General features: G+C 33.0%; 1 protein-coding gene across 2 annotated transcripts in view; it reads left to right on the top strand.

Annotated features, from left to right (window-relative positions):
• The window catches only part of LOC110021915 (BTB/POZ domain-containing protein At5g48800), a 66417-nt gene extending 54491 nt beyond the window's left edge, over nucleotides 1-11926 (top strand). The window contains exon 5 of one of the 2 annotated variants that reach the window (XM_020720625.1): nucleotides 11709-11926. The gene's annotated coding sequence lies outside the window, so the exon portion shown is untranslated. Of the gene's footprint in view, nucleotides 1-11620; nucleotides 11640-11708 lie in introns of those variants that run through there. The other variant, XM_020720627.1, reaches the window with a different exon arrangement.
• The last annotated feature ends 370 nt before the right edge of the window (nucleotides 11927-12296 follow it).

The following is a 12296-nucleotide window of genomic DNA, read 5'->3' as shown; positions in this document are numbered from 1 at the left end:
GGGGGGGCGGGCATCACACTTATCCTCATGAAATATTTGATATTTCTATCACATTGAGAAAAAAATGTCGTGAGACTCACATCCAACCCATGAGTTAAATAGGGTGACTAGACCAGATCAAGCTTCACTACCAATGTGAGACTTACACCTATTTCGATAATGGTTGAGGAATAGAAAACCTTACTCCATTTAAGGTGATCATAGTCCTATTCTCAAGATTCACAGGACTTGACTTGAACAAATTAGGAAGGAAAGCCAGAGGACTCATATCCAACCTAGATGCAAAAAAAGTGACTAGGTGATAAAAGAATGTCTGTGACTCACATTCAACTTGAGAGATAATGGGGGAGATCCGATGAGGAAGGAATGTCAAAAGACTCACACCCAACCTAAGAAGTGATTGAGAAGATGATGTTTTACTCCATTTAAGGTCGTCTTACTCCAAACCTCAGAAAAGATTTATATACTTGTCACATTGGGAAGGAATGCCAAGAGACTCACATCCAACCCAAGATATGAACATGGTGACTAGATCAAGAAGGAATGCTAAGGAACTCACGTCCAACCCAATACTAGTTGACGAATAAGATACTTCTTTTGAGATTATTTTACTTCTACCCTCAAAGTATTGAGTTGGGGATGGACGAAGACAAAATGGTTTCTGCAAAAGATTAGGATTTTATGAAACTAAAATCAGCTAAACCATTCTACACAGAGCGAAAGACTAAGCATTTCTACAGGAAGAAACCCTTAGTTGGGAAGAGAAATGACACTAGTAATAGATTGAGAAGACTTAATATAACTAGGTTGAAAGAAGAGCTTGAACTTTGAATTTTGATTGTTCCAAACTTTATTTGTTTATTTGATTTCATTTTATTTTGTTCTGATTTATTTGATATGTTTTATTTTAAATTTTTTTAGTACTTGATTTATTTTTGTTTTTATTTTGTTTCAAATTTGTTTTTGTTTTATTTTGTTTTGTTTATTTTCTTTGTTCATATTTGTTATGTTTTTTTTTCATTTTTATATACTTATTTATTTTTCTTATGTCGATCAACTTTCTTATGTTTATACTGACGATGACCATATTGTTCGACATTGCAATCAATCGCGAAGACCTGCATTCAAACTAGTTAGAAACAATTGAATGTTACCAAACTTCAACTAAATGTTGGAAGATTTCTTCATTGATATCTTCAAAGAATGTAGAATCATATGACTAGTATATAGAGATAATAAAAGAAATCTCTATAATAGTCTATCAAAGAAATATCATATGATATATATCCAAAAACACTATTTATCTATCAATATTTTGTGTCATCATCATGTGTCATATCAATGTTGTATATGTACATCAATATATGATTGAGTATCACTTTATGTATCAATGATTGTATATCTGTACAACTATACATCACTATATCTCCTTTTATTTCATCGGTTTATCAAAAGTCTCTATGTATTAATGTACCAATTTACCAGTGTACCAGTATCTGTATATCAGTATATCTGTATTAGAAGAGCAGTCAACTTTAAGTATCCATTTATCAAAAGTTGTGCAAAAGTAGCTCATTCTTTAAGCTATTATTCAAAACTTACTAAATTATCTCAAGACATCTTCCAAGCTCCATCAAGTACACAAAGAGATGTGTTATTTCCGAACACAAAATAGCCTAAGGAGTTGCATCCCCTCTAGTAACTCAAGTTATGGGCATTTAAAGTGGTTGGGTGATTGGAAGTTGGTTGCAAGATGGGAGTTGGTTACGGTAAACAATTTGGCTTGAGTTCATCAAATAGAGAAAAACACAAGGAGTTCAATGTTGTAAGTGGTTTTGATCAAATCAAGCTCCATGTTAAGATATTTTGACTCAAAGTGAGTCCAAATATTCAGGAGAGAGAAAATGATGGATTTCAAGTTGGATTTTTAATTAATTTTATTGGATCATATTATATACTTGAATTTAAAACAACATTAGTTGAAGTCCAAACTTGATTTGAGGTTATTTTGAGGTAGTTATTACCAAATTATCCCTTTACTATCAAAATTATAATTGTTCTCTTTGGTTTTAAATAAGGGTTCTCTCTGGTTTTAAATAATTGTTCTCTCTGGTTTTAAATAAGGATTTAAGGGTTCTCTTTGGTTTTAAATAAAAATTAGTTGTATTTAAAGTTTTTTTGATTAATTTTGATTTTTGTTATGTTAAATATCAGTTTTATTAAATTAGGGTTTATTCAAGACTGAGCTCAAATGATATCCTATTCAGCTTAAGTCAAGAAAATAGAGTTAACAAAAAATGAGATCAACAAAGTCGTCTGTTTCTTTTAAAAAGAAATGGATGACATCGGTTCTTCCTCCCCAAGGGGACAAGGAACGAATATAACCTGAAAAAATTTGAACGATCTCACAATCCTACAGGTGGATTAATGAAATAAAACTTCCAAAACCATGGTCCAACCAAAATGAAGCTATTTAACAACTAAACTTTTCTAGAATTTGAAAACCTCCTAAACTAAGGCCCGAAATCTAAGTTGAAACTAATACCTTGATTCGGGCAGGGTCTTTTTGACCCAAAGATTGTACTATGTTCGATTTGATCCCACAAACATTGTTTAAGCACCAATTGTAAGCTCCAAGTACTTCTTGCGGAAATTCGATCGGATCCATCCATGGGTTGGTCAAAGATTGAGTTAGAGAGTTCAATAGGATGAGAATTAAGTAGGTAAATGGGTTTGCACACTTGTAAAGTGTGAAGGAGGTTTTTAATGGAGAATTAATAGAATGGATGATAAGATCGGCAAAGGAATTGTTTGGGATGGTGAATTCAATGGAGAATTGAAGGCGTTAGGCTTTAGATATAATGGGAAATCATAAAGGAGTTTGCATGTGAGATTTGGGAATTGATTTTGACAGAAATTCGCCAAGGCTTCAAGAGCATTCATACCAAACTAGAGAGGAGGGGGTATTTATAAGAGTGGCTTGGGTTGGGTCCATGCTTGGGTCTAGGAATGTGGCTTGAGCATTGGTTCTAAATGGCTTGAAATAAGCTTGTAATAGGCTTAGAAATTTTAGAGAAAGAATTGGCTTAGAAAAGAGCGAAAAGGGTTGGACTTGGTGTAAAGAAGTGAGTTTATGAGTATTTGTGAAACTATGTGGTTGTATCATCATCATTCCAAGTGAGAAGGAAGGGAGATAAGTATTTTAGAGTTCTTTGTGTAGTTTGATTTCATTTCTCAATTGTTAAATACTTTTGTGTTTGATTTTTTCTTCTAAATAAAATATTTATATAAATGTGTAAAAGTATGAGTAGTGAGTAGTTCTCTTATTCTCTCTTGAATTGGGGATGTAGGATTGTTGTGTGTGTTATTTCTTATGTGATTTTGTGCTTAATCTTAAATTGTGATGTTTGACATTTAGAACTTCATTTACTTTCATTTTGGTCAAGTGAATTGTAAATACTTGTCATGAATCATGAAATTTGGACGAGATCATAGTGGAACGATTAAGTTAATTGCGCCCATTAGAAATGATCACTTTCCTCTACCTTTTCATGACCAGAAATTGGACAGATTAGCAAGTCACCCTTTCTTTTATTTTTTAGATGGCTACTCAGGCTACCACCATATACTCATAGCTCTTGAGGACCAAGACAAGATCACATTCATGAGCTACTATGTAATCTTTGCCTTTAGGAGGATTCTTTTCAGACTATGTGACGTGCAAGCCACCTTTCAGTATTGCGTGTTGTCTCTCTTTTCTAACCTAATAGAGACTGGGATAAAGATTTTCATGCATGATTTTTTTGAGTTTGGCGCCTCATTCGATTCATGTCTGAACAGTCTTGCAAAGGTATTGAAAAGGTGTGAGGAGATTAATATGGTGTTGAAATAGAAGAAATGTCAATTTATGTCACCAAGGGGAGAAAGGGGTGGAGGTAGATCGAGCTAAGATCAAGTGATAGAGAAACTTCTACTCCCCACTTCAATGAAAGGGATTAGGAGTTTTTTAGTACAAGTCAAATTTTACCATTACTATATTAAGGACTTCTTGAAGATCACAAAATCACTGTGCCATTTTTTAGAAAATGAGATGCCCTTTTATTTTTATGAGACTTGCTTGAATAAGTTTTAAATCTTAAAAATCGAGCTAGTTACCATACTTGTGATTTTTACACTATTTTATGATAAGTCTTTCCAGTTGATGTGTGATGCTAGTGACTATGCAATAGGAGCTATTTTAGGTCAGATAAAAGACAATATAATTTATGTTATACATTATGCCAGTAGAGCCCTCGATGATGTAAAAACTGAACTATAATACTTAAAAAGGAGTTGCAAGCTATAATGTATGCATTCAACAAATGTAGATCCTACGTGATAGGGACTTGAGTCACAGTGTATATTGATCATGCTGCTATTAGATATCTTATGGCTAAGAATGGTGACAAATCTCATTTGATTTGATGGGTCCTCTTGCGACAAGAATATTTTATGGAGATTGTCAATCAGAAAAATGTGAAATATCAGATAGTCGATCACTTATCTAGGCTTGAGCAGAAAAATTTTGATGAGTTTATTATTGACATTAATGAGAGTTTTACTTATGAGTAACTCCTTGTCGTTTCTGAGGAAAACATCCCATGACACCCTGATATTATGAAATTCATTATCGGTGGGATCTTTCTCTATGATCTGACTATTACTAGGAATTTTTTTTTATGCCAGATTTTGCTATTTATATGAATCCTATCTCTTTAAGAAGTGTAAGAACCATATCTATATGAGATGTGTGTCATTGGAAGAGGTCAATGATATCATTAGGTTTTGTCATGATTTAGAATTTTGGAGGTATTTTGGAGGATATAGAACTACATCTAAGGTTATAAGTTCAATATTTTATTGACCTATTCTTTTCAAGGATGTAAATGAATAGATCAAAACTTGTGATAGATTTCAACTGATAAGTAATATTTCTCAAAGAGAGGAAATTTACCCAAAATTTTATCTTGGAAGTTAAGATCTTTAATGTTTATGGAATTGCCTTTATGAGATTCTTTGTACCTTCCCTAGGAAACTTATACATTTTGGTAATAGTGGACTATAGTTCAAAGTGGATTGAAGTAATGGCCTTGGCCAATTGCGATGCTCATAGCGTTTACAAATTTTTTAAGAAATATTTTGAGTCAATTTGAAACACCTATAATGATCATTAGTGACAAATGCGACCATTTTTGTAACAAAAAGATGGATATAATAGTTTCTGAAATTAGAATTAAACAGAAGGTATTTACTTCTTATCATCCCCAGATCACAGGATTAGCTGAGATGTATAATAAAAAAATTAAGAAGATTCTGGAAAAGACTTTTAACCTAAGTAGGATAGATTTGTTATTTAGGTTAGATGAGATTTTATGGGCATATAGGATTGCTTTCGAGAAACCCATAGGATTTTTCCCATATAGATTGATTTTTGGGAAGGTCTATCAACTGCCTATAGAATTTAAGAAGTTTAGCTATATTCTAAAAGACATGCCATATAAATGATAACTACGGTTGAATGAGTTGGAAGAGATTAGACAAGAAGCTTATGAGTATGTCAGGATGTATTAAAAAAAATGAAAATGTGGAATGATCAAAAGTTGATTATGAACGATTTTCAGTTTGAATAAGAGATATTGTTGTATAATTCTCGATGGAGATTATTTCCCAGAAAAAAAATCCAGGTGGTAAGGACCGTTCACTGTAGTCAAAGTGTATCTATTTTTGGCCATAGATATTTAGGATAGCAATACTATCACGACTTTTAAGGTTAAAGACCAATAGTTGAAATTTTACCTAAGAGGCGATAGAGAGGTCCTAGTGAGGTGTTGATGTTGGAATCATCCTACTAGTAGATTTGGCATTGTTTGGTTGAGGATGTTAAATCAATCACTACAATGAAAGGAAGCCGAAGAGTTATCCATGATTTGAGTATATTTTCATGTATTTGTGTCATACTTTACTTTGATTTTTCTTTGAGTTACTATTTTATAGTTTAGGATTATTGTTTAACCTGTGATTGAATATGTACTTTTGTATTGTTTGGTGCTTTATCAAATTAAGTAATATGAGCTATTATATTATAATTAGGTTTTATAGGATCATTTAAAGCATAGGCTTAGGCTAACCTCCATCACTTGTTGTGATGATGGTTTAGTTCATCCAAGTGTTGTGGGTGTGGCTAGCTTGGTGATCTCGTCAAGTTCTTATGGGAAGACCTTTAGTTCCTGCATTGCTTGTCTTACACTTATATATGGTTTGACAACTACTTATAGTTCCTACTTAGAACAAGGGACAAGTGTAAGTACGGATTTGTGTGCATAACTATTGTTCTTTTAATTATGCTGGCTATTGTACACATTGAGTGCTTTTTGTATGCTTTACTGAGTGGTAAGTTTGCACACTAGTATATTTAGGTCAAATATTCCTTGTAGGGTGTCGTATCTAAAAGAGGGGAGCTTAATGATTTTGACTAACATATTTTTTATTGGTGTTATTTAACTCTCCTCAGCTGGATATGGTCTTTTACACGTTGCATGATATATCATATTTAACCTCTACTTTACAAGTTTTATCTTATTTTTACTTTCTTATTTACTTTTAAATTCCCTTAGGAAAGTATGCATTGAAAATAAAGTATGAGCATAAGTTACTGAGCATGGAGCAATAACCATGTAGAGAGAACTAGATATGTTTGCTCATGCCTTGTACCTTAATTCCACATTGTACTTTTGTTGTATAATTCTTGGAACGGGTATATATATAGGGAGCCCAACCAACATTTTTCTTTCTTGTGATTGTAGCCAACCCAATGAGATTGTTGGCATCTTGTCCTTTTATATTGAGTGTTTGCTTATCAACATTTTGTGTGTGATTAACTCTTTCTTATGTTTATGGCTTTTCTGCATACGGTCATGACTAGGCTCATTAGGGTAAAATATTTGCTATAAATTTAATTTTAAAAGATTTATCCCATAAAATTTAGGATTAAAATATTCAGGATTTAAAAAGTATTTCCTGCACTTACTTTCTGGCATGTCCTTCAGACCAGTTTTGAAATGATCATAAAATGCATGAATATTACTCTCAAGCATGCTAATAGGTTCTCCATGCTTAGGTGCCTTAGCTCACTACATGGATACTGCGTACCTGAGGATTGTACTCTTGCTTTTCAATATGATTGGTTGCACATTTGTTTTACACGATTAGGTAGTTGTTTGGTGAGATATATAACGTTAGAGGCTTTCTCGATATATACAAGATTACAAGTCCTTTGTTAAATGGCTTAGCTTTGTAGATAAATGATCTATTCCCTCTTCCTTCTTATAGGCTCCATGTCTATAGTATTGCAAGTATAATTTCTATTCTCTTTTTTTGATCCAATTAGAGTCATAATATAATCTCCTTAGTTTTTTATCTAATGGATCACTTCAGAAGATGCAACCATGGGTTGTTAATGAAGTGATCCTTTTCTTGTTATGACCAAGCCATCTCTACCCGTTTAGGTTTTTCCCTGACCAACACATTGATCTACCCCTTTGGGCACAATCGTTTCCTTATCGAGTCTTTACTGATATCAGTCATATCTTTCTCATTTCATTGGCATCTACCCGTCATGTTACGGTGATTCACCTCTTTCTAATAACCTAGTTTTTCCTTTAAGACTAGAAGACTTTGCAAACTTGGACTGTCAAAAATATCCTTAGCTCCTTATATTTCAAAAGAATAATTTAGAAAAAATATAACATTTTTTATTGTGAGTTTTCCTTTGTTTCTTCAAGATGTAATTAACCATAAGGATATGCCATGGTGGAAGGTCTCTCAAATCTAGAATAAAATAAATTTAATTTTGTATTCTGGTTTGATCATAAGGTTCTTTTATAGGATCATTATTATATATTTTCTCGAGTTGAGTATGGGCTGATTCACTTTGAATTACTCTTCTTCAATTTATGTTACAAGGATTTTTCTATAAAAATAACTTTGTAGCTACTTTTTTTTTTAATTTTAATTTTTATCCATTTTTTAGTCTTACCTTTCCTCCTTTACTTTCTATAAAGTGAGGGTGACCTCGAAAGGGGGATTTGAAATGTGACAGACATTGAGAAGGTTATACTTCAGGTTAGAACTAAAAGAGGTGTAAATAGAAGGATATGAGCATGATTTTTGTAGGATTTAACCTAAATTTAGCCAAACAACAAAAATGACATCCTTAAATCATGCATGTTCTTGCATCCCATTTTTCCTTGAATGTAAGATTTAGTAAAACCCGTTGGAAGTCATATTTATGGGAATAAGGTGAAATTTGCAAAACCAAAGAGAATGAAGGGTGAGGAAGAAGAGGGTTATCTTTCTTAATTGATTTAGGAGTGGACAGGATAAAGGAGAAATAGGAGTTTTGGAGGACTTTGTACACCATAATCCCCTCATTACCTTCCCGATATCTCTATCAGTGACTGTTTGTCTCAGTTTCACTCATGTTGGGGATGGCTTTGAGAAAAACTTAGAGAGGGAGAAAGGTTTTGGGTATGAAAAGTGAAAGAGAATATAGTTTTTTTGGTTTAAAACCTCAAAATAAATATAAAAATGACAACAATATTTTTTGAATAAATTTCTAGTGACAAGTCAGTCGAAAAGAAAATAATTCCAAAACTGGCTTAAAATTTGGCTGACACTTCAATCGAAATATATATTGGCCAATAGCCTATCTATTTTTTAGCCACAAACTTAAAAATGCCAGTTCAACCATGTATTTTATGAGTAAATTAACCAGCGGACATTATCCTCTAGTTTTTTCATTGATTTTGGTACCTATTTCAACCAATAATAGTCAATTGACAAAATCAATAGTTGAGACCATAAATGACAGCTATTTCAGGTAGAAATTCAGTTTGCTTTTTGACAATAAAATTATTGGTAGGTACTATGCCATTGCTTTTAATGGTAAGATTACCGATGAAACAAAAAATTTTCAGCTAAGTATTCCACAACATATTTAGCCAGAAAACTTTTGGTCGAAAGTCAGTCACATGCCATGGAAATTGCACTTCCGATCACTATTTTTCGGTTGACCATCATCCACAATAATTTTGCCAAATATAAATTTTGCAGGTGAAAAAAAATCTTTTTTATTGTCAGATTGATGCATTAGTAATCCATGAAATTCATAGTGTGAGGTTATTTCAAATGCCTCTATGTAGGATCCAAGACATGCTAAGAAAGAGAGGGAGCATGAGAAAATAGAGGGGGAGAAGGCAGAGGAATGATCAAGGTATGGGTTTTGTTGGGTCTAATGCCAAAAAGATGATAAAGAGCTCAAAAGAAAGAACAAAACAAGAGAAATTAAAAAGAAGATAATAAAGGATATAAGAAATTTTATGTTTTAAATTAATAGAAGGGTCAAATCATGCCCTATATTATGCCTCAAAATACACCAAACAAAATGCATAAAATAATGTCGTCAGGTGTTAGATGGGATGAATGGAGGGTGCTAATATTATTCCTAGTTTTGCTCAACCAAGTGGCATAAATGCCCCAATAAATTTATAGTACTTTTTCAAAAAAAAATTCATTTTATTTTTAAAAAAATTCTCTCTCTCTCTCTCTCTCTCTCGTTGGAAGTCATATTTATGGGAATAAGGTGAAATTTGCAAAACCAAAGAGAATGAAGGGTGAGGAAGAAGAGGGTTATCTTTCTTAATTGATTTAGGAGTGGACAGGATAAAGGAGAAATAGGAGTTTTGGAGGACTTTGTACACCATAATCCCCTCATTACCTTCCCGATATCTCTATCAGTGACTGTTTGTCTCAGTTTCACTCATGTTGGGGATGACTTTGAGCAAAACTTAGAGAGGGAGAAAGGTTTTGGGTATGAAAAGTGAAAGAGAATATAGTTTTTTTGGTTTAAAACCTCAAAATAAATATAAAAATGACAACAATATTTTTTGAATAAATTTCTAGTGACAAGTCAGTCGAAAAGAAAATAATTCCAAAACTGGCTTAAAATTTGGCTGACACTTCAATCGAAATATATATTGGCCAATAGCCTATCTATTTTTTAGCCACAAACTTAAAAATGCCAGTTCAACCATGTATTTTATGAGTAAATTAACCAGCGGACATTATCCTCTAGTTTTTTCATTGATTTTTATAAATTTTCTTATTGTGTCACTACCCTGTATGATTATCATGTCTTCTTGACACAATGAAAAAAAATCTATTTCATTATTTTATTTTATTCTTCTAATGTCAAAACATGTTTGAAGTTGCTCATACATTTCCTTATTGTCATGTTGTGTATGAAGTGGGGCTCATAGCCAAATAAAATTTCAAAGATTAAATCCCTTATGTATTGTTTAGAATTATAAAGTATATAATCTAATGATTGTCCGTGTTTCGATCTCTAATTTTGGATGAAAAGTAGATTCAGTTTACATATTCACAAATGATCATAAGCAAGGGCATAAGTAGGATGCCTTATTTTTGGGACAAGGTCATAATTTTTGCACTTTAGGCTCAATCCTCAACAAAATGTCTAAAAGAGCACGACTATGATGATTACCATTGTGACCAACACACCCATGCCCTTTTGGCTAGTTACTTCACTTCTGGTGGCACATGCCTTCCACATCTTATAGCTCTCTTCATTGTACCACTGTCTCCCTCCTTCCAGGTAGGCCCTTCCATTCTCATTGAACCTGGTGTGTTGGGCATCTCACGACGAATATACATAGAGCCAAAAAAAGATACATAAGTAATTTAAATTATACCAAGTGAAATTATTTTTCTATTTCATTACATAGCTACTAATATTTTCTTACATATTTCATTATTTTAGGTAACTTATCAACAGGATCAGATACATCATCAGAAGTAGGTATAATGCTCCATATTTATCCTGGAAGAATATTTTCATCGAGGTTTAATATTAAATTTTGAACTATAGTAAAATTTAATATTGTGAACTATAGTAACCTTAAATTCAATTTTTATAATAATAAAAATTGTTTAATATTATGGTGTAAAAAAACCTCTAGTGGCTACGTCAAAATCATTAGTTAATCCAACATAACTTTTATATTAAAGGAGCTACCTGCTTGCTAGATATGTTTAATAATATCAATAAGAAGGGGGATAAGCCCCTCTAGGTTGGAAAGAATGTCTAAGCCTAGTTGTGCAACTTCCGAGTTTCTCTTGACAATGTTAGGAAGAGAAAGTGGGTGCACCAGAATCAGGCCTCAGACGATGGGGGGTGTAAGTACCTCCTTACACACTAGAGGCTCAGTCCCCCATACATAGTATAGGAGGATGGTAAGATTTAGTTACTACATTAAATTAAATCATATAATTATTACTTACTAAAATTTTTATATGTTAACAAAGGCATACACATGGATGAGAGCCCACCACTTTTGATTTGGATGTATGCATACATCAGCATTAGACAGAACAATTGCGGGTCATACATAGATCTCAACTTGTCTTAGTAAGTTGAATATTTTTTATGTTTGTGAAATTGATTTATATTTTTATTTTGATTGTAGTTATCCTTTACAATATTTTATAAGATGAGTATGTGCAGTTGAAGGATGCATGAAGTCAAAAGTCCACAGGTGTCGGTAGCTCTAGTGGCCAACCTAACCAATCATACTTTAACATATGCAAGGAAGTCCCTGGGAGAGGAAGAAGAGGACGATCTACAATCTCATAGGAATTTGGTTATGAGGCACGACACGACATCACTGATGAGAGGCTAACATTGCTTGATGATGAAGTTAGCTAGCTTTGACTGCATTCACCAAGGATATGGAGGCCCACTTCTTTGCTGAGCTACTTCAGAAGGAGTCAAGAATAAAATCATGGATCGAGGAGAGGGTGGAGGCCAAAGTTGGGGGAGAGAGTGGAGGCCAAGGTGGTGGAGGGCTGGAGCAACTGTGATGTGAATAACATCAGTGTGGCAAGCAGTCTATATTGGAAGAGGAGGAGGAGACAAATCCACCATATGAGTGGTTTTTTTCTCTTTTTTTTTTGTAATTTTTGTATGTTTATTATCTTAGAGATTAACATGTATTTATATTGTTTCCTTAGATACTCTTGTAATGGATTAATTTTTCAGATTGCTTGTTCTGTTTATTATGATTTTATTCATTATGGATGTCTCTGCATGTTCTCTTTACTATTCTGAGATGTTATGAATATAATTATAATGAAATTCCTTTTGCGATTATGTGTGTGCAAAATTTATTTAGCTATATATA

Source organism: Phalaenopsis equestris, unplaced genomic scaffold (assembly GCF_001263595.1).
Source record: "Phalaenopsis equestris unplaced genomic scaffold, ASM126359v1 Scaffold000151, whole genome shotgun sequence".
Classification (NCBI taxonomy): domain Eukaryota; kingdom Viridiplantae; phylum Streptophyta; class Magnoliopsida; order Asparagales; family Orchidaceae; genus Phalaenopsis; species Phalaenopsis equestris.
This window is presented reverse-complemented; position numbering and strand designations above follow the sequence as displayed.